The sequence below is a fragment of the Sminthopsis crassicaudata genome, chromosome 3, assembly GCF_048593235.1.
Source record: "Sminthopsis crassicaudata isolate SCR6 chromosome 3, ASM4859323v1, whole genome shotgun sequence".
Classification (NCBI taxonomy): Eukaryota; Metazoa; Chordata; class Mammalia; order Dasyuromorphia; family Dasyuridae; genus Sminthopsis; species Sminthopsis crassicaudata.
The window spans coordinates 44,439,101-44,462,836 of NC_133619.1; positions in this window are offsets into that span (position 1 = coordinate 44,439,101).

Here is a 23,736-nt window from a genome sequence, read left to right on the forward strand (position 1 = left end):
TCATATCCTTTGACCAGGTCTCAATTGGAAAATGGCTTGATTTCTTATAAATTAAAGTCAATTCTCTGTATATTTTGGAGATGAGGCCTTTATCAGAACCTTTAACTGTAAAAATATTTTTCCAGTTTGTTACTTCCCTTCTAATCTTGTTTGCATTAGTTTTGTTTGTACAAAAGCTTTTTAATTTGATGTAATCAAAATTTTCTATTTTGTGAAAAATGATGATCTCTAGTTCTCCTTTGGACACAAATTCCTTCTTCCTCCACAAGTCTGAGAGACAAACTATCCTATGTTCCTCTAATTTATTTATAATCTTGTTCTTTATGCCTAAATCTTGGACCCATTTTGATCTTATCTTAATATGTGGTGTTAAATGTGAGTCCAAGCCTAGTTTCTGCCATACTAATTTCCAGTTTTCCCAGCAGTTTTTGTCAAATAATGAATTCTTATCCAAAAAGTTGGGATCTTTGGGTTTGTCAAACACTAGATTGCTATTTTTATTCACTATCTTTCCCTGTGAACCTAACCTATGCCACTGATCAACTAGTCTATTTCTTAGCCAATACCAAATGGTTTTGGTGACTGTTACTTTATAATATAGTTCTAGATCAGGTACAGCTAGACCACCTTCATTTACTTTTTTTTTTCATTACTTCCCTTGAAATTCTCGACCTTTTGTTCTTCCATATGAATTTTGTTGCTATTTTTTCTAGGTCATCAAAAATAGTTTCTTGGGAGTCTGATTGATATAGCACTAAATAAATAGATTAGCTCGGCCTATCTAAGAGCACTCAATGTCTTTCCAATTATTTAAATCTGACTTTATTTTTGTGGCAAGTGTTTTGTAATTTTGCTCATATAATTCCTGACTTTCCTTTGGTAGATATATTCCCAAATATTTTATACTATCAACCGTTATTTTGAATGGAATTTCTCTTTGTATCTCTTGCTCTTGGATTATGTTGGTAATATATAAAAATGCTGAGGATTTATGTGGATTTATTTTGTATCCTGCAACATTGCTAAAGTTCTGAATTATTTCTAATAGCTTTTTAGCAGAGTCTTTGGGGTTCTCTAAATATACCATCATGTCATCTGCAAAGAGTGATAATTTCCCAAAACCCATTTCAAAGAAATTCTAAAGGTGCCATGATGGCCATTGTTTTCCTCAGCTTCCCGAGTTCTCTTCACCTACCATGAAAATGAAGGATTAAAAGAAAATAAGAGGAAAAAGAAACTAATGTCAACCATTTCAAATCTCTTGTCCCAGATCCCTGCCCATCACATGCAACAAACTTTTGTAGTTTCAAGTCTCCATACATATTACTTTGCCTTAAGAGTCATTAGTTATAAACTATTTGATTAAAAGGACCTGGATCTCTGTTGAGGACTTTAACCTCCAGAAAATCTGAGCCTTCTAAGAACTGATTCAGGAAAAATAAGATATTAACCTAGAAATTACTTTTATTTTGTTATACCCTATGTCTCAGTGATATCCAAATATTTCACACTATCATGGAATATTATCTTTAGAAAAGACCTCACTGACCATTTAGTCCCCCCTCTACCTGAATGATTCACCTTCTACACATACTCAGTACTTAAATGCCCATCCACCATAATGACTAAGGAGCAACCAACCACTAACTGAAAATGATCATTTGGGATATCTTTGGTTGTTGAGTAGTTTTTCTTTAAACCAAGCCCAATTTTTTGAGTTATTCTGCTGTGGGATAACTTGAACCATTCTTTCCTCTGTCAACTGACATTCCTTTTGGAGTTAGCTTGCCTCCTCCAGTGTTGTAGTACATGTGAGCCCTCATTAAGTTGTGCTATGCAGATCCTATTCATAGCCTCTGCTCCTATGGGACTCATCTAGAAATCCTTCCAAAATGCCAGGGGATCTTTTTTCTTGATGGAACATTATTGTCCATCAGTTGGGCCATAATATCCCAATGAATTTCCCAGACCCCATTATCAACTATTAGTACCTGCTTTTAGTATTCATCCTCCTCTTCCCATCATTATCCTGACACATTATTAAAATTGAATATTTTTTCTAGAAATCTAGTTACAGGAAAGGCACTTTCGATATCATACTACTGAAGCTTTTTTCATTGCCAAAAAATGAAAAAATAGAGAAATAATTCAAACTGGCATAAACTCAGCCCTCCCCCCTCAAGAAACATTCTCCTTTCTCTGACTCCAACAACTGTAGTCAAACAGAGGCCATGATTCTCAAGTCCTGATTCTCAAATCTAAAGCAAAAAACTTCACTTACCCCTCCTTCTCAGTACAAAATTATCTTGGGAGAACAGGAAGAGAAGCCACAGAAATGCAGTGTAAGTACATAAACAATTAAGATTCTGCACCAGGGAAGACATAAAAAGTCCTCAGTGAGTCAGAGTTAGGGTTTATAGCCTTGTTTTTTTTTTTTACCCTTAGTCTCTATTTCAATAGCTTTTCTATTTTTGTTAAATATAAGTAGAGGAAGAGAAGGTTTTATTAGAGGTTTGCCAAGTAATTACATTCTGAAATGCCCTAAACAGTGCACTGAGATCTTCTCATGGCAGGCACTAGAAAAATGCAAAGTATTATTAGATACAGGAGCTTGGTTCAGTGAATATTCTCAAGAATTGTGCACATAACATATATATATGTATTTGGAAAGTCTCTCTCTCTCTCTCTCTCTCTCTCTCTCTCTCTCTCTCTCTCTCTCTCTCTCTCTCTCTCTCTCTCTCTCTCTTTTCTCTTTTATATCATACCAGTGATTGTCACTCTTTCTAAGGAAAATGGCAGACTTTCACTAAATTTCACAGGATATGGAATAATTATTTCAGGGGAACCAGATGGTCAATGAAGCAGTCACTGCAAAAACCTCATGAGGACAATTAAATTCCAGCAATTAAACTGATGACTAAAGTTGATGGTAGCAAAATGTTAATGACATACTTTTCACATCCATTTTTTGTCGGGGGTGGGGCAGGTATGGAGAAGGAAACTGGTGCTTCTTCCTCCTCCTCCTTCTCTTACTCTTCTTCCTTCTCCTCCTCCTCCTCCTCCTCTTCCCTCCCTTCCTCCTTCTCTGTGTGTGTGTGTGTCTCTCTCTCTCTGTATGTGTGTCTATCTGTATCTATCTGTAAGTCTCTCTCTTTGTTTCTTGATTAAATTGAAGACAGCTGAAAGAAAACAAGATCTTGCAGCCTATTAGACCTAGGACTTTGTCAGGTACTATTAGGAGGCTCTGGAAACACCCTGTTAATGAATTGGAAGCTAAAATCTGCTTTTAAAAATTATAATTGTTAAAGCAATCTTGAAAACAAGCATTTATGCCTGTGAAATATATATATATATATATATATATATATATATATATATATATATATATATATATATATATATATATATATATATAAGAAATGGAGTATATTCTGAGTCTCCTTTCTTTTCCTTTTTAGTATTTATTGGTATCTGAGCTGACAATATCTTGAAACAATCCTCCAAGTGACCAATTCTTTAGTTGCAACTCCACAGAAAAATGTGGGAATCTGTTTTATAGGTATATTTGTTACCTCAAATTTCAATCATCATTTAAAAACAAAGATAAAAAGTGAAGGGGAAAATTACCAAAATCCTAGCTAAAATGATCACTAAATTATAAATTGGTACATATGTATGAATGTTTGTACTTTTTTTTTAAGTGAAAAGACTACAGGTCAAGACCTTTGGGTTTATAGGACGTTTCTTTCACCAAAAAAAGTGTTCTAAGAAACAAAATCATTTGAGAACTAGCTAAAAATGAAATCTTAGTTCAATACTCTAAAAGATGAATGATTTCTTCAGTTTAGATGTCCCCTTCATCTGTGTATGTAGCTATATTTCTATGCCTTACTAGACAGAATTAATGAGGACTTATGATATCTAACAGAACATTACAACGGTCCACATCTACAATTCTCTACCACATCAAGGAAGAGAAGGCAATATATATATATATATATATATATATAACTAGAGAGACAGTCAGATAGACAGACAGATAGATATAGATAGATAGATATATAAATAATGGATAGATAAATGGATAGATGGATGGATGGATGGATTCCTTTTCAAGTCTAAACTTGGTCATTTAATCTACACACATATATATCTGTGTGAATCTATGATAAGTTAACATTATTTAATACTATATGCCATTTACTGTACTAAGTATAGTACTGTACTTCACAAGCATCATCTTATTTGATCCTCACAACACAATGCATCTAATCTAGAACCATGGAGCAGATAAATACTGACAATTAAAAGAATTACAAAATCTTCTCAAGAAAAATAAAATGAAAATAAAAACAAAGTAAAACAGGAAGAAAAGATAGAATTTTATAGATAGATCAGATAGGTTATGTTTTGAGGAGTCACAAGATATTAACTGCTTAAAAGATGTGTCTTCCAAACTAACTTACATTGGTACTTGATATTATTTACATAGGGCTTTCTTCTTTAGCCTTGTTCTCCAGAAGATGGTAGAAAGAATGTTGGATTTGACATCAAAAAAGCCTAAGTTCAAAGTCTGGCTCCAACTTTTACCAAGTGTCTGACTCCAATCAAATTGCTTGATGTTCCTGTCATTGTCAATCTGACAAGATACACACTTGCATCTCTAAAACAAGAATAATAATAGTTTCAGTGTTGTTGAAAGAAATAAACTTTATTAATTGATTCAATAATCATTTATTAAGTATTTACCACTTTACCTTAGGCACTGTGCTAGACAGAATATCAAATAAAATAAAATAAAATAAAAGCTTCTGGCTTCTGCCTTCAGTGGTCTTCTATTCTCCTGGGAAATGTATAAACATATCCAGGAACCACCACCACCACCACCATCATCATCATCATCATCATCATCATCATCATCATCATCATCATTATCAATAATTAGATGGATCTATAATCTTATCTTTTCTAAGGTCTTCCAAAATAAATAAATTCTTAATGACATTGAAGGGAGCTTTCTTGGCTTGGAAATCCTTATTATCATCAATAAAGATTCCCAAGCCAAAAAAGCTCCCTTCAATGAATAGAGCTCAACCCCTTAAAACAGTGAGTCAACCTTTTTTTGGGTGTGTCATGGATATCTTTAGCATCTGTTCAGAATAATGTTTTTAAATACATAAAATAAAATACATAGGATTACAAAAGAAATCAAATATACTTAACAAATATACTTCAATATACTTAACAAATATACTTAGCATGCTATTTTTAAAAAATATGTCAACTTGAAGAGTCTAATTGAATAACCCCTAATCTAGGACTCTAGAAATTTTTATTTTCATTATTTATTTAGTTAGTTAGTTTTGCTGAGGCAATTGGAGTTAAGTGACTCTCCCAGAGTCGAACAGCTAGGAAGTGTTAAGTATCTGAGATCAGATTTGAACTCAGGTCCTCCTAATTTCAGGGCTGGTGCTCTATCCACTATACCCCCCCTCTTTAGAAAAATCTTAAAGAGTTTCTTGAACATCAGAGAAGTCCAAATGACTTGTCTATAGTCATATAGCTGCTATCAGAAGCAGAAGTTAAACCCAGGTCTTCTAAACTTCAATTCTAAAACTTTCTGTACTAAATGAGCTTGTCTTTCAAATATAATTTGTTAAATTTCATTTCACTTTTTTTTTTTGCTGAGGCAATTGAGGTTAAGTGACTTGTCCAAGCCACACAGGTAAGAAGTGTTAAGTATTAGAGCCAGATTTGAATTTAGGTCCTCCTGACTGCTGAACTGGTGCTCTATCCACTATGCCATCTAGCTGCCCCTTTGTTTCACTTTGATGAGGGAAATCTGAGAATAAATTCTTAAGAAACACATGCAGGAGAAGTGAATTTTGATGAACATAAAACCATAAGAACAGAGAATAATTGTGAAAGTACATCTCCCTTTCTCTGTTGTAGCAGTAGGGGACTATGAGCATGGAACATCGTATATATACTGTTAAACTATGTTGTTGTGCTAGTTACTTTCCTGAACTACTTTTCCTCCCTCTTTTTCTCTTTCTAGACTTTGTTATGAAGGATGGCTTTCTAAGGAAGGAAGCAAAGAGGAAAACAAACAGAAAAGAATATGATGACAAAACCAAACTACATTAAAATGAATTTAAAAAATAAAAATCTTGATTACATAGTATTACTGGTGCCCAGGAAAGTCAGAGCTGGGTAGGATTCTAGGGGAAGCCAGAGATTAATTTAAAAGTCAGAGATTAGCATAAGAGGTAAAAAATATGGAAAAGTCGATTTTAAATAATAACATCTCATGTCCCACCAAAAAAAAAGTGACAACTGAGACTAAATTACTGTTTTAATCTACTCACTCTTTCAGAGCTCTTGCAAATTAAAATAAAATGCAATTAGAATTTGCAAGAGATTTCTCTATGCCCTGGAAACATAGATATATTAAAACATCCCAGTATCTCTTGGTACAAACAGAAAAAAAGTCAGTTGGATCAATTCAGTTCACATAAGAAAGTTGACAGAATCTGTATCTAGACAGAATCTCTCTTCAAAGGAATAGAAAGAAGCCTGCTTCCCCTGTGACATCACTTCCAGGGCTTTCAGAGAACAGGGAATGATGCTTTCATTATTGCGATTTAGAAGTTAGCACATTTGAAGGGCGAGCTAATGATTACTATAATTGCATGTCATCCTTTTCCAAATCAGATTAGTCACAAATGATTATCAATTGTTTCATTAAATCTTGAACAAGTTTGCAAGCCATGAGGGCCTCTTGTAAATCCTGCCTCTCGGGCCAATAACAATTCAATCCGCACAAGAAGCCATTTTTCATCCCCTCTCCTATTTTCTCATCGGCAAGGATTTTTGTATACCCGGCTTTCTTTGCAATTCATTTACATAGTGTAGCAATCACCCTGAATTTTTCTTAGTTAATTTTAGCAGTGACTTAAATGATCATTTTAATGAAGAAGAAAGTCATTCAGGTTTCTTCCTAATGAAACAAAAGCAGGATCCTTTCCAGTTTTAAAAGGAAAAGATTTATTTGGGGGCACGAAGGATGGGTAATATAAGACAAAGCTGAGATCTGAGTTGTATGTTGTTTAAGGCAACAATAAAAATGACATTCATATCTATGGCCAACATTTTTGTCCTGCCCTAAAACAACTTCCCATGGTCAAAATGATGAATCTGTGTCAATCAATATACTAGCAAATATTTATTAAGCATATATTATGTAATCTCTGTCAAGTGCCAGGGATTCTCGGATTTATCTGCGATCTTAATGACTCCAGAGTTTCAATCAATGATGCAGATAGTAATACATCTGTGCTAAGTGCTTGGGATATAAAATGAAGAAGTGAGAGATAGGAGCTTCCATTCTGCTAAGGGAATGCAATATGTTTACAGATAAGTTGTTCCCTGGTATATTTTACAATGTTATGGGGAGAAGGATCATTGACAACTGGATGGATTGAGAAAAGCCTCATGAATGATCCTTGATGGGAGGTTTTAGGGGGAATTAATGGCTTTAAGAAAAGGAAGAGAAAATCATTCCAGGTGTAGGGACTAAAATATATGCAAAGATCCAGAGATTGGGAGATGGAATGACTTATAGAGTATTATGGGAATATAGGAATCCACTAAGCCTTTCTACCTTCAAGTGGGAATGCTGTTTAAGGGCCAGACCCAGAAGACAAAACACAATAGGTCCTAAATTGCTTTCTTTCCCTATGTCTTTGTTACCATTATATCAGAAAATTTTTCTTTTGTTCTTATTTTTACTGAGAAAATAAGCATTGTACCATTTTCATCTCTCTGGCCTACTTGTTATTCCATAAATTCCTAGTAAGTTATATTGCATCTTTCCCCACCCCCAGAAGTACAAATTAGCTTACCTTGTTCAAGTGCAAGAGTTTTACATATTATCTGGCACATAGTAGGTGCTATAGAAATGCTACTTGCTGCTGCGATTTTCAATTAATCAACAAACATTTCTTAAGCACTAACTAAGTACCTGGCTTTGAACTAGATGCAGAGACAAAAATGAAGATATCTCTACCCTTGAGGAGCTTACATTCTATCAAAGGGAGACAGCTGATATACAAACATATTATATGTAAGAACTTTCTATTCTATGTAATATTGAGAAAACCACTCAAACTAGTTGTTTCAATAAGCTTTAAAAAACAGGGTAAGGTATTATATTAAAAGGCCTGCCTCAAATTCAGAAATACTAGTACTAGATTCAAGTTCTACTTTATAAGGCATGTTATCTCTGGAAATGTGAATAATCATTTTTCCTCTCAGTGTTCCAGACAAGTCTCTAAGAGTCTTTACAGATGGGGTGCCAATCTACATCAGTGGAGGGAATTTCCATGCCTGGGGCTGCACACATTGGTGAAATAACAGGTTTGAATTAAAAATAAAATATTCCTTATTTTGTATAACAATGGCAGTCAATATACACAAGGGCACATGTAATACTCTCCTCAGGAAAGGATAGCTTCTCATGACATAAAATATACCGTCTGAGTTATGTAACAAGATCCTGTAAACTGTTGATCATTAACTTGGTCCCAACAGTAAACCAAGCTGCTTGTCCGGGCAACATGAACACTGTTTACCAAGCTTGACCACGGCTCAATGGATTTTTTAAAATGTCTGTTAAGGTAATAGAGCAGGAAGCAATTTATTATAACCTGCAGGGATCATAAATACTAACCTTATAGCATTTTTATTGCTGACTTCTCTCCAAGGCAAGCTGATGGGTGCTCTTCTGCACATAGGATTCTCCCATTAGTAAGCAGTCTTATATTACAGGCATAAAACATTGTTAAGCATTTTCCCTCTGCCAGACGTCTGCAGCTGTGTCACATTTCTGCTCTCTTATTTTAATGTGTGCCAGTTATTGAGATTAAAGTTGGAATAGCCAAGCACTCCACTAGATGACAGACTTGGTTTAGAGCCAAGCCACTTAGTGATGCTTATCAAACAATTTTCACTCCATACAGTAGCATAATTCAAAGACATAAGACAACCGTAACTCATCCCACATGTGAATGAGCTAAGGGGACCAGTTCAAAGTCTTGCACTTATCTATAGTATTTCTTAAAAAGCCACCAAAATGTGTGGTTGCATTTTCCCCGCTAAAAGTGAGTTTGTCATTCATTTAAAAATATTTATTGATGCATTGATTTCACCAAGAAAAAAATGAACCAAGCTTTTATGAATGGTTTAAACATTTGCTCCCGATGTGAATACCATGTTTCTCTTTCCAGTAGAGATGAGTTTAAGGATTTAGAACAATAGGGGCCCTTGGAAAATCATCCATTCCAATAGCCTTAGTTTATAAATGAGGGAATTGAGGTCCAGAAGATTAAGTAACACATGGAGAAAGGGAAGAGCTTGGATTTGAATCCTTATCATCAGTCTACAGATCTAGTAATTTTCCCACTGTATAGCAGCACCTGGGCACCTTATGACTTCAAAAAATTGGGAAGAAATGAACTTCATCTTAATGGCAGTTCCTGGCTTTTGCTAGCATGACATTGGCTTGTTTTTGTGATTTCTGGAGTCCCTTATCAAGCTTAGTTGGATAATGCAATTCCAGTCCTCTCTCCCATCTAAGAGGAGATTCTTAACATTTCCATGAATCATTAGCTTGCATTAGCAAGGGGATAAGGAGCTCCAGAATTTGGTTTCAATCTACTTTTCAACCTTTCTTTCATTGTCATTCCTTTCATGAACTCTAGCTTCTAGAGAAGGATCAACAAACTTATTCTCTAAGACCAGATCTGGTCTCTTGCCTGCTTTCCTGCCCAAGAACTTCCAGAACTTGCTCTCTTCTTCCTCCTCTTCTTCTTCTCCTCTTCCTTTTCTTCTTTTAATATCTGATAGTATTTTATTTTTTCCAAATACATGCAAAGATAGTTTTTAACATTCACCTTTGCAAAAGCTTATGTTCCAATTTTTTCTCCCTCTCTCCCTTTTCCCCTTCCCTAAGACATCAAGCAAACAATATAGGTTAGATATGTGCAATTCTTCCAAACATGTTTCCATGTTTGTCTGATCCCCTGGGTGAGTCAATTTTCCAATTCTCCAGGCAAATCTCTAAGACTCTAAGTGGAAGAACAATTGCTAATTTGTTTGGGGGAGGGCGTTTCCATACTGAGTCTTCTACACATATATTTATTACCCCTTACAATTATTTATTTGAATATATGTAGAATCAATGCAATGTGCATGCACTTGTTTATAAATGGCTGGGAGAGAATGGAATCATCCAGATATACCTCAATGCCTAGCAAAAATAATATTTTCCTTATATTTAATATTTTGATATTTGTTTTTTTAAGCAGTAATAGAAATGAATATTTTTAAAAGGTCAACTTGAATATACTCATTCTACCATTTTGACTGAATTGGCTTTCAGTACATCCTAAGGATTAAATAAATCCCATTGAATGATTGCCTTTTTTTCATTGAATTTACTGTTTATATTCTAGAAGTATCTATGAATACATAGTTTAAATATAAAAGATCACAAAAACTTGGAGAATAAGACAAAGCCTCTTTCATAACTCTGATTAGGGACAAAATTCCTAACTAATAAAGGTAAGAGAGAGTCAGTCACAGAGATAAAATAGCTACTTTTAATTGTAGAAACTAAAAAAAGCTTTTGCCCCAAAAAATCGATATTACTAAGAAGGGAAAGCATCAATTAGCAAAAAAAATCTTTGCATCATGTCTATGATAAGAATCTGATAAACAATAAAAATTCATATAAATATATGTCCAAGAGCTATTTGCTAATGGATAAATGAAACAGTTAAAAGATATGAATGAACAATTTTCAAAAGAATAAATCATTAACAGTCAAAGAAAAATTGGGGACAATTAGGTGGTACAATGGATAGAACTCTGGGCCTAGAATCAGGAAGATTCACCTTCATGAGGTCCAATTTGGCCTCATAAACTTTTTTTTTTTTTTTTTTTTTTTTTTTTTTTGCTGTACATTTCTTTTTTTTTTTTTTTATTATATATATATATATATATATTTTATAATATTATCCCTTGTATTCATTTTTCCAATTTACCCCCCCTCCCTCTATTCCCTCCCCCCGACGACAGTTGGCCTCATAAACTTATGAGCTGTGTGATTTGGAAAAAATTATTTCAACCTGTTTGCCTCAATTTCCTCTTTTATAAAATGAGCTAGAGAAGGAAATGGCAAACCACCCTAGGATCTTTGTCATGAAAACTCCAAATAGAGTCATGAAGAATCAGACACCACTGAAAATCAAATGAATAAAATATGAAAAATTACTTCAAATTATTAATGAGGGAATGTTAAATAAAAACAATGCCTTATGCGCAGCAAATTGATGAACATAAAAAATGAAAACAGTCAATGTTGGAGGGGCTGAGAAAAACAAACACATAATGAACATTGGTAAAGCTGTGGAGTGGCTTAAATATTTTAGAAACCATTTAGATTTATGTTAAAAAGTGATTAAAATTTCCAAATTTTTTGAATCAGAGATTCCCCTGCTAAAAACATGCTTCAAGTTAGTCAAAGGTTAAAAGAAAAGTCATGAGACTTTTCTCATGAGACAAAAATATCAGTCCTTTTTTTTTTCTTTTTTTTTTCTAAAAACTACTTTTTAAAAGTCTTTTGATTTTAGAATGCTTATCCAGATTGTGGTACAAGAATATCCTAGAAAATTACTGACTTCCAATAAATATTAAAAAAATTCATAGAATCACAGAAAGAAATGTTAAGCAATGCAGAATCAAATAAAGTAAAACCAGAGGAAAATATACACAATGAGTACAGCAATATAAATGAACAGAACAACTGCAAAAACATCATGTAGTGCCAGAGAAACTGAGCAAGATAGAGATTAGAGAGTATTTAATAATTTATTAAATGGAGAGAGATACTGGGACCAATGCATCCATGTTTGGTGCCAGGGCACAATCAGAGTTCTCAATGACAGATATATATATATATATATATATATATATATATATATATATATATATATGTGGCTTAGACTTAGAGGGTAGACTGAGGAAGGGGAGGAGTCAGGGTGCTGAGAGCAGGAATGGGACTGACAAGGTAGGGTGAGCCTCTGGAGAGGGGATGACAATCAGGGGGAGGCACCCCGGATGGGGAGAGGCATCTTGATAAGACAGTATCTGATGTTCTAATGGCTTGGGATGGGGAAGGTCATTCTTATGTTCTATCAAGTATTCTGATAAAAAGGAAGGGGAGGTTTTGGAAAACTGAGAAGCAGGGAAACCAAGGCAGGACTGGGTCAGGATAATTAGGGAAACTGAGTTAGGGCAATAGAAGAGAACTGTGACATAACAATCAACAATATAAAACTCAAAACTAAACCCTCTGTCCTTAAAATAAATGAACTTGACCCAAGTAAAAAGCCCAATACCTTCCACACAATTTTTTGCTGAGTGAATAGGGCCTGAAATGGTCAAATGTTGCACATGCTATCTTATTCAACTAATGTGCTAGCAAATTTTGAGCCCCTTCTTTTCTTTCTTTTCTATTTTTTGTCAGAAGAAATGGCTTGCTAGGGAGGGAGGAGAAAAGATTGAATATTTGGAAAGAGTCATATAAAAATATAAACGATCGATCAAAACCATGAAAAACAAAATTATAAATATTTCACTCTACAGATAAACTACAAACATAAAAAGTTGACATTTGAGCTTGCTATAGCAAAGTTACACAAAAAAAAATCTGTCTATTTTGAATACTTTTGACTTCTGTCTTATTAGATATCAAAAACAACAAAAAAGTCATCAGTGAGAAAATTCTGAACTGAAATCCACAAATGGAAAAAATTGTTTTAGATTATTTGTTTATTTTTAATACATGTATTAAAAATGATTCCCTTATTTAAAAATAAATAGAAGCATGACCAGAAAGAATGGCCTGAGCCAATGTAAATAAAGTGGATGGCAACAGAGATATGTACTTGATCAGATATGTATATATACATACAAATACACAAAGATACACACAAGAATACAGTATGTAGGTATGTGAATGTGTACATATATGTGTGTGAAAGACTTAAGATTTATTTGACTGTCATCTCCTAATCAGAGCTTCTGAAGTTTATTTTCTATTACTTGTGAAAATTTTGAAGTCTTGTTAAAAAAAAAAAAAAAGAAAAGAAAAGAAAACTATTTTAGGATAGCATCTGCTAGATTTGGGGCTTTCTTTTGATGTCTTCTAAAAGCCTTTTGATGTGGACTCCATATACCCACACACAAAAATACATTTTCATCTTTAGATATGTGTGTGTTTTAAAAGATTAAAACCTTGACTGCATCAGATCCAGACATTTTGAGCTTCGGGCCTCCAAATCTTAGAGTAAAAAGCGTCTTAAAGCATATATAGAGGTGGGGGTGGGTGGGGCAGAAAGGGGACTTGTGGCTGAAAGAAAGAACTGAGACAATTCCGATGCTTCAGACTTCAGAAGCTCTTCAAGAGCTAGGGATTCTGGGGAGGAAGGAACAGAGCCCCATGTGATGTGGGCATGGATGACTTGCACATGGCAACGCTCCCACTGTGGCTGTCCATTCTGCTCTGGCAAATAGAGGCTGGTGATTCAAATTGACACGAATCCTGCTCTCCCTGGCTCCATAAGGAGTGAAACTTGTCAATTTGAATATCCTGCTTGTAACACTAGAACTGCACTGCCAGGGACAATGGGGAGGGAGTGAAATGTGGACTCAATCAGGAAGGGGCCTTCTGGCCTGGCTGGGCTGCTCTGGGTCAGTTGGAGTGTAATAGGAAAGCTTAAATCCCATCACATTTTTGTCAGAGAAAAGTTGGGGGTGGGGCCTTTGTTTTTACTTTGGGAATAATGGGGATGAATTAATAAGAGAGTTCTTCCACAGGCAGAATAGAACTTCTATCTCAAAGACTGAACAAATTCTAACCCTTGATGTTGTATTTTCAGAGGCCCTTGATAGCAGAGATGTGAAGCCATGACATGCAAATAAAGTGGGTTGAAGTAGAGCAGTGCTGTGCAAAGTCAGCAGCTTTACTTTCTCCTCAAGAGCCATCTGGTCCAGTGGCCAGAGACAGATCAGGATGACTGGAGGTGACCCTGCATGCAGTGGGGGACTTGACCTTTTTAAGCTAAAGTCTTTAACAGGTCTCAGTTTGACTGGGGCAATGCACAACCCACAATTAAGGATAGGTTAAAAAAATGAGGCAGAGAATAGCTTTTTTTTTCAGTCAAAAAAAAAAAAAAAAAAAAAAAAAAACCTCAATCTGGGATGGGGAAGAACCTCAGGGTTTTTGGCCAAAACAGAAACAACTGCTATTTACATTCACTCTGAGCCAATCAAGGCTCAGACAAATGGGGCTTAGTCTGGCATCTATTGCTGGTCATTCAATGAGATCAAGAGCAATATGGGTCTAAGGCATGATCCTAGCCTGTAAACCCCAAGATACCTTGTAAGGTTTCAGCAATGAAAATTTACATTTGTTTGAGCAGAATATCCCCAAGTAAGTGTATGATAACCCATGTGGACAGAGAGAAAAGAAGAGAAAGAAAAAAGAAAAGAAGAGAGGAATAAAAAGGGTAGAAGAAAAGAGGAGAGGAGAAAAGAAGAGAAGAAGAGGAGAGGAGAAAGAGAAAAGGAGTGAAGTGGATGAGAGGAGAAGGGAAGGGAGGGAAGGGGAGAAAAGAAGATAGGAGAAAAAAGGGGAGAGGAGAAAATAGTTGTGTTGCCTAACTGGCCAGACAGTTAGGTCTTCAATGGGGCAGCTCCTACTCTTTTTTCATAGAGGTTGTTTTTGTCCTTCATTCTTGACAAGAAGAAGAAGGAAGAAGGAAGAAGAAGGAAGAAGAAGAAGAAGAAGAAGAAGAAGAAGAAGAAGAAGAAGAAGAAGAAGAAGAAGAAGAAGAAGAAGAAGAAGAAGAAGAAGAAGAAGAAGAAAGAAAGAAAAGAAGGAAGAAGAAAAAGATGATGAAGATGAAGACAAGAAGGTGAAAGAGGAGTAAAAGAAATAAGAAAAGATGGAGGAGAAAAAGAAAAGGAGAAAGAAAAGAAGGAAAAAAGGAGGAAAAGGAAGAGAAAGAAGAGAAAGAGAGGAGGAGGAGAAGAAGGGAAAAAGAGGAGGAAGAGAAGAAAGAGGAGGAGAAAAAGAAGACTTTAGACTCATCTTACTTCATTTTAGCCTGAGAATTGAATTACCATTTTAAAAATTCTCATTCACTGAAATTTTCAATCTTCATCCACTCTATGCTGTTATTTCAAAGAGATAGACAATGATAGGTTCATGCAAAGGTACAACAAGCTATTTCATAAAAGTAGTATTTAAATTTTGATTCATTTTGCAGAATATGGAACTGATGCTATTGTTATTCAATGAAATTATTTCTCCTAGTGGATTTACCTTGAGAATGCATTCTAAATCAGGGAGGTATCCATTAAGTTCAATTATATTTCCTGAGAATTTTCAAGGTAAAGGTGAATGGGATAATGAGGACAACTTTTGTGTCTCAAAGACTAGGCTCTATCCTTTTTAGCCCAGGATATGGAGATCTTGTCACAGCCTTTCTATATTATTCTCCTATGGATCAAATGTGCAAATGCCATATGTCCATTCAGTAGCACGCATTTGCTACTCATACAAAATAGTAACTCAATTCACTAAACTAATTCCCGAAATTCTGTAATATGATTCTGGAAAGCTTTTCCTCTAAAATTTAAATTTATTGAAGGATGAATTTTGAAGAATGGAAGATAGTACAAATGGAAAGCAAAGTTTTTGAAAATTTCAGTGAATGAGTTTTTAAATGGTAATTCAATTCTCAGGCTAAAATGAAGTAAGATGAGTCTAAATTCTTCTTTTTCTCCTCCTCTTTCTTCTCTTTCTCCTCTTTTTCCCTTCTTCTTCTCCTCCTCTCTCTTCTTTCTCTTCCTTTTCCTCCTTTTTTCCTTTTTTTCTTTCTACCCTATAACTGATATTTTTTAAAGGGATGATGCTTATCTGTAAGGATAGATATAGAAACTGAACTAGAAATTTAGATATTTAGTATGAATGATTAAAGTTATTTAAATTTATTTAAATTAAAGTTATTTAAATATTTAAAGCAAATTTAAATATACATTTACTGCATTTGAAATAATTTATTGTTGAGCATATGTATCCCCAGGAGCTAAACAGAGAATTAAAGCCTCAATGTATGCCTAAATATTCATAGCAACTTTTTTGATGGTGGCAACAACTACAACAACAACAATAATAATAATAAAAGTTGAAACCTATCTTTACAACACAGATTTAGAATTGAAAGGGACTTTAGAGATTATTGAATCCAATTTTCTTATTTTGCAGATGAGGAAACTGAAATTCATGTGAAATGACTTGCCCAGAGTCACACAGCTTCTAAGTGTCTCAAAGTGGATTTAAACTGATTCTAAGTCCAGAACCTTTTTATATCTGCCTCTATCATGTGGAGAATGACCAAACAAATTATGACATGTGACTATAAACAAATACTATTGGACCATGGGGAACAATAAATAAGAGAAATACAGTAGAGCAATATATGGAGTTTTTATGAATTGATTCATGTAGTAAAGTAAGAAAAAATAAGGAAAACAAAATGCACACTGCACATTTCATAAAAGTGCCAATAGTTTATGAAACAGCTTTTTGCTCACGGTTCAGAAGTGGAGGCCCCTAGAAGCAGAATATTGCATGGCTCATTGCCTGATTGTCTTTGATTAATTGTTTTGATCTGCTACAATAGTTCAAAATCTTCATTGGCTAGTGACTACGGTAGAAAAAAAAAACTAAGAGATCAGAATTTATGGCATTAAATGAATACTATATCTCTGAGGTACATATACACTTTAGGAAGAGAAGAAAAATGCTTTTCCTTCATATATTCAACCACAAATCCACTACTACATAGAAGTTCCATCCCCCCTAGGGCAGAAAATGCTGAAGTGGAAGCACAGAGACTTTTGGGAGAACTGCACCTTTAGGAGAGCATCACATCAAATCCTCTGACCTCCTAAGCTCTTGGAGAGCTATCCTCTGCATTTTGTGTCTGCCCAATCTCTAACCACCCTGAAGGATCAGAGTCCAAATGCTGGGTTTTATTTTTTCAGAAAAGGAAGAACTGTTGACCTGTAAAAGGATATGCTGACCAAAGATGTGTAGTTCTACAATGTCATTTAAAAGCTGGCAAAATATTTTCAGATGACATAACACACACACACACACACACACACACACACACACACACACAAAACTTGGAAAGTTTGATGATATTTGCAAATATTTGTTCCCATACTGAATTAATGTAATTTGATGTAATGCAACACTTTATCTGGTATTTATATACCCATATATAAATACATAAGTATGTATACATATACATAACTACAAATGTATAAATGAACATACACATGAATATATATATCTACAAATAAACACACATGTGTATAAATATGCATGCGTATATACATCCAAATATATAAATACACATGTGAGTAGATAGGCAGACAGACACACATATTCAATTCAAGTAAATAAACACTATTTGACCATCACTACTCTAGGCATTGAAAGCACAAAAAGAAAAATAAAGTTACAATCCCTCTCTTTAAGGAACCTTCTACTTAGGGGAGGAAGGGGAGATTAGTTCCAAAATACAAACATATAAATCCATACAAAGTATGAATGAAAGAGGTGAGTAGAAAAGGAGAGGACAAAAATGTGGAAGGGAAAATAAAGAGGGTTCTGCTGCTTAGAATTGAAGAGAACTTTGGATTCCAGGAGACCGAAGGAGGATTTCAGATATGGAGATAGCTTTGAAAAAGCATGGCAGCAGGAGATAGAAACTAATATAGAAAATAATAAGTAATTCAGTTGGTTTAGAATGCAGAATGTTAGGGTTATGGTTAGAGTCAGGTGGAAGTGGAGGAGTCTATAAGAGACTTTTCTAGGTAACTAATTTAAAAATTAGAGTAAAAACTCTGGTGGGCTTTGTACCATGCTAACCCAAAGAGTTTGCATTGAGTACCTATCAAAAGAGGTGCTGGGAGGAATATTAGGAGGCATATCCTAACACTATTTGTTTTCATTTTTGCCTTCCAGACCTAAAAGAAATATGAAGGATTTTGTAGATCACCGTTTAATGGATGACATCACAAGCGTTCATATGGATTTTGGACTGTGATGAGCATCTATTTTCAAAGGAAATTTGTTTCAGCAAGCAATCAAATCAGTTGACATTTATTTACCAGTTACTGTTGGCCCCATCCTGTGTCAGACACTAGGAACACAAAGACTAAAAGCATCATGTATGACTGCTCAGGAATTAGAATAGCTGGTTTTGATGCTACCCCTAATATTACTTGAATGACCCTTGATAAACTTCCAGCTTCAGCTTCCTCATCTGTAAAATGGCATATACCCACATGCCCTGATTTCTCTGTTTCATTTATCAAAGCATTTGAGAAAGTTGGTTATTCTAAACTTTTTTCTCACTTACTAAAACTTCCTGCTGCTTCCTGACCTCTCCCCCTTCTTCTGAGACAATCATTTTGGAAGAAAAATAAACTAGTCTGAAAACTCTGCAGGTCTTGACGAACATATCTCACCTAGAAATCACAATGTACCCCAATACCCATGTTCCTCTTCCTCATCATTAAACCATTTGTGAATACACACAAATCTCGCAAAAATCTGTTTTCAATAAATTTGGCTTAAGATACATTAGCATTCATTATACAGAGACTTTCATATTTCTGATACAACTGCTACTTACCACAAAACCATACATTTAGAAAGTATTTGTGATGGGTAGTGTGGAAAGTAGGGGTAACAAGATGACAAAATGAAGTGGATGTCAGAACTGGAGTCAAGAAATTTGCTGTTGCAAAAGCCAACTAGCTTTTATTGGGATGTTAGTTATCTCTGTAGATTCTCCCTGAATCTACCTCAGGAAATCTGCAGCTGCTGTCTGTCTTTCATTCCCAGGTACTTCAATATGTAGATTTAGACACAGTTGCTGTTAGGAAATGCACAGTTTGTTGAGTTGCTCTCCTATCATTGCCTAACTGCATTGGGCCCATTAGAGAATATGGGTCATTAGTTTCTCCGGCTACTAGTACTGCTAAAGTATACTCTGTAGCCCTCTTACTTAGACTTACTTAGTGCAGTTTGTAATGAAATAATAATCAACTTTACAAGTCACCACTAAAATGGATATAATTTTTAGCAGTCACTTGGCCTTTTAATTTCTGAATGGATTTTGCTACACATATTTAGCACGAGGGGACCCATCCCACTAACTTGTATTTTCTAGGCCCATTCCTACAATTCTCAAATCATTTTACTTTCACACTTGTATAAAGCTAATCTTACCCTCATATTATTACATAATCTTTTCTCTCCTTTGCAAATCTCCTTTCCTTTTCTTTATTATACTTTGGCCTTCTGATAACAATTTCCCCAATGTTTGCACTGATCAAAATTATTTTTAATTTTAATATTGTGTTTAAAGTAGTAACTCCTCTCTCTCCTTGCCCATCATCCAGAAACATAATAATTCTTCTCTTCTTCATCATCTGAGCACATTAGATACAAATATGAGAAATTTCAATAACTAGATTCTCATTTGATTAAGGTAGTTTTGTATGTTGCATTTGTTCTTTGCCAAATAAAAGGCTACACATCTGTATACCACACTCTTATTTTGATATATTATATTTGATATATGAAATGTTTACCCACGAGCTGTTTCAGCCCAGGGTGAATTTTTATGACCAACTAAGCCTCTAAAACAGTATTTATAATGTAAGTGCTGAGACACCATTATTTATTGTAGAGTACAATAGCGAAAATTGGTTCTATAACAAATACGCTCTTGTTATCAGCTCATTAGTCTATTGTGGTGACATTGACAAGCCATGCCATGGGCAATACAATATCTCTAATGAAATGTATTAATTTGCTATTTCAAAGAAATGTGGGGAGTTGGAAATACTGTACACTTTATAGCACAACTCAAAGGAAAATAGATTTTTAAAAAATTATGCCTTATACATAGGATTTTTATACTTACCAACTTATAAACAGTCTCACTAGCTTCTCTCCCACTTACAAAAAGCCAGGTGATGAGGATATAGCTGACTACAATGAGAAGAAATAATTCTAAGGGATAAGGATTTTTTTTGAAATTCATATCATAATTTTTCTTTGTTCTAAGACTAACTTCTCTAACATCCAGGATCATTTCTTTTTTTCTTTTTTTTTTTCTTTTTAAAAGTTTTTTTTTTTATTTTCAAAACATAGGCATTAATAGTTTTTAACATTCACCCTTGCAAAATCTTGTGTTCCAATTTTTTTCTCCCTCCCTTCTCCTAGATGGGAAGTAATCCAGTATATGTTAAACATGTATGATTCTTCTATACATATTTCCACAATTATCTTGTTGCACAAGAAAAATCAGATCAAAAAGGGGAAAAAAGAAAGAAAACAAAATGTAAGTAAAAAACAAAAAAAATATATGCTGTGATCCACAATCCTGTCTCTGGGTGCAGATGGCTCTCTTTCTCACAAGATCATTGGAATTGGCCTGAATTCCTTTGCTATTGAAAACAACCACGTCCATCAGAATTGATCATTGTGTAATCTTGTTGCTGTATACAATATTCTCTTGGTTCTACTCATTTCACTTAGCATCAGTTCATTTAAGTCTCTTTAGACTTTTCTGAAATTATTCTGCTGATCATTTCTTATAGAACAAAAATATACCGTAGCATTCATACATCATAAATTACTCAGCCATTCTTCAAAAGATGGGCTCAGTTTCCAGTTAGGACCATTTTCCTTAAGCCCATTACTTTATAGTGAAGTAAGAGGACTTTCATCCGATAGCTTGGGAATGTTCCTAAATAAGAATTCTAGATCACTGGGTGAAATTTTCAAGAGTAAAACTTTTGAAGCTGACCCTTCTGTGGATTGGGGAAGAGTATGTAATGGGAATACTAATGAACCCATTATTATTACTTTATAAACCTTTTGGTCCTAGGGAAAAAAGTGAACTAACGTTTTAGTCAGGACAAAGGACAAATGCCAGCCTTTGGCTGTGAGCCATTAGTAAAGCCATAAACATTTATTAAGCACATACTATGTGTCAGGCAGTCTACTAGATTCAGAGAATACAAAGAGAAAATGAAACAATGGTCAATTGGTGTAGTTAATGGAGCTCTAAGACTGAACTCAGGAAGACCTAAATTCAGTTCCACATTCAGATACTTACTTGCTATGGGACCTTGGACAAGTGACATAACCTGTTTGCCTCAGTTTCCTTAGTTGTAAAATGGAGACTATAATAGTGTCTACCTCCAAGGTTTTAAATAAAAATCAAATCAGGTAATACTTGTAAAGCATTTAACATATTGCTTGACAGTAGGTACTTTATATATCCTTTCTCCTTAGAGTTGACATTCTATTAGGGAAAGACAATATATAAATATACAAATGTAGATAGAGAGAAACTAGCAGCTGGGAGGATCACGAAAGATTTCATGTAAAAGATGAGACCTGAGCTGACCTTTGATTTTAAGAGTTAGAGTAGAAGAGAAAGGACATTAGAATCATGATGAATTCTTTTTTCCCCAAGAAGGGGGAATAGAAACTGTAGTATTGAGAATAGCATTAGGTCCAGTTTTAGTGCTCCATAAAATGTGTGTCTAAAAGTACTAGGCGCAATCCTTGCATCCTGATTGTAAAGGGCTTTAAATGCATTAGATATTAAGGTCTCTCCATATCTGGAAAGGGAAGAGGTGATCATGATCAACCACCAAGTATTCATCAAAAACAAGTCATGTTGGGCTGATCTAATTTCCCTTTTCTTAATGGAATGGTTTCTAATGGATTACACCAATGATGTATATAGGGATTGCAAGAGGTCATTTGATAAATTGTAGAAACAATGAAAAATTGTGAAATAGTTGATAGAAAGGTAGGTAAATACGAGTGAGAAGATCCAAAAAGCCATAACTAACAGGCCAATATCAATCTGACTGTATATCTCTGATGAAGTAGTCTATCATCCTCTTTGTTATGTTGATAAAAACATAGATTATAGATAAAGACAACTATCAGAAGACAAAAATAGGGGGAAGGAGTATAGATAATATACTAGATAAATACAATGGATAAAAAATTTGATAGCCTATAACAATAAACTGATACAATGTTAAAAAAAAAAAACAATGAATTAGTTGCAAGATGAAAAACACCTGATGATATATTATACCATTAGAAAATGAACTAGATATTTTTTATTTTTAAAATTTTATATATTTTTGATTTATGAAACAAAAGAAACATTTCTATAATATGGTAGAATTTTTTTTAAAGGTAATTACACATGAAACTGCAAATCTACTATGGATAACTTGCTATTTCTTTTAAAATATATTATAAATTAATCTTTTTTGTTTGTTTTTTCCTTACATTCCCCCCAACTATTTAAATGGTCTGAAAACTTAAAATGAGCTAAAGGTCTGATATTGCAGGCCAAAGAACTAATTAGACCATAGCCTCTGTTAAAAGGAGCATAGTATCCAGAAAAAGGGAGATAACAGTCTCATTGTGTTCTGTCATAAGACCATATCTTAGGTTCATAAGATTACAAATTTCAGTACCTCAGAGGTAATATAATCCAACTCCCTTATTTTGGAGTTGCAAAACTTCTCACATAGGTTAAATGATGCTTACAAGTTTACATATAGTTAAATCTCAGAGTTGTCATTTAAACCCAGTTTTCAACTTCTCGTACAAAGCTATCTAAATGATTACGTTCACTTTTGAGCACCATGTTTTAAAAACATAAATGTGAATTGTTATCCTTTTTCTTACAATTATAATAATTTATAAGATGGTAAGGAGCAGTTAGGTGTCTCAATGGTCGGAGCACACAACCCGGTATAAAAAAAAGACCTATATTTTAAATCCAACTTTATTAGCTGTGTGATCCTGAGCAAGATACTTCATTTGCCTCAGTTTCATCATCTATAAAATAAACTGAAAATGGCAAACCATTCCAGTAGCTTTTCCAAAAAATAAACAAATAAAAGCAAATAGGGTCACAAAAATTAGGATTCAAGCAAAATTACTGAATAACAATAATATCAAAAATAAGATACTGAATTCCCCTAGATGTTCCTATTTGTAAATGGTATTTTCCTGGTTGTACCAAGTTCCAGCATAAAAAAAATTTACAGTCATTTGTAAGTGACCAATCTAATAATCAACAGTGGAAAAAATAAATACACACAATACACACAACAGGCTTATTGTTCAAATTGTGACATAAACTTTCTTTGGTTAGATGAATCTCCATGAAGGAATCTCCATGTGACAAAAATCACATAATAAGTATTGAAACCTACAGCCCTGGAATGAACATATACTTTGATGGCATTACTTGAAGTTGGATGGACAGTACACTGAGTTAATCTATCAGTACAAAAATGATGGAGAAGCACTGTGGATGGACAAGGACTTAGAGACCAGAGTTTAATAAAAGGAGAACAAGTTGCATAACAACCAGAAAGCGAGCAATTGCTCAACATTTTCAGTTATTTAATTATCTTAATATGGAAGTTTATACACTTAACAACAATATTTTCCTATCTAATTTTTTC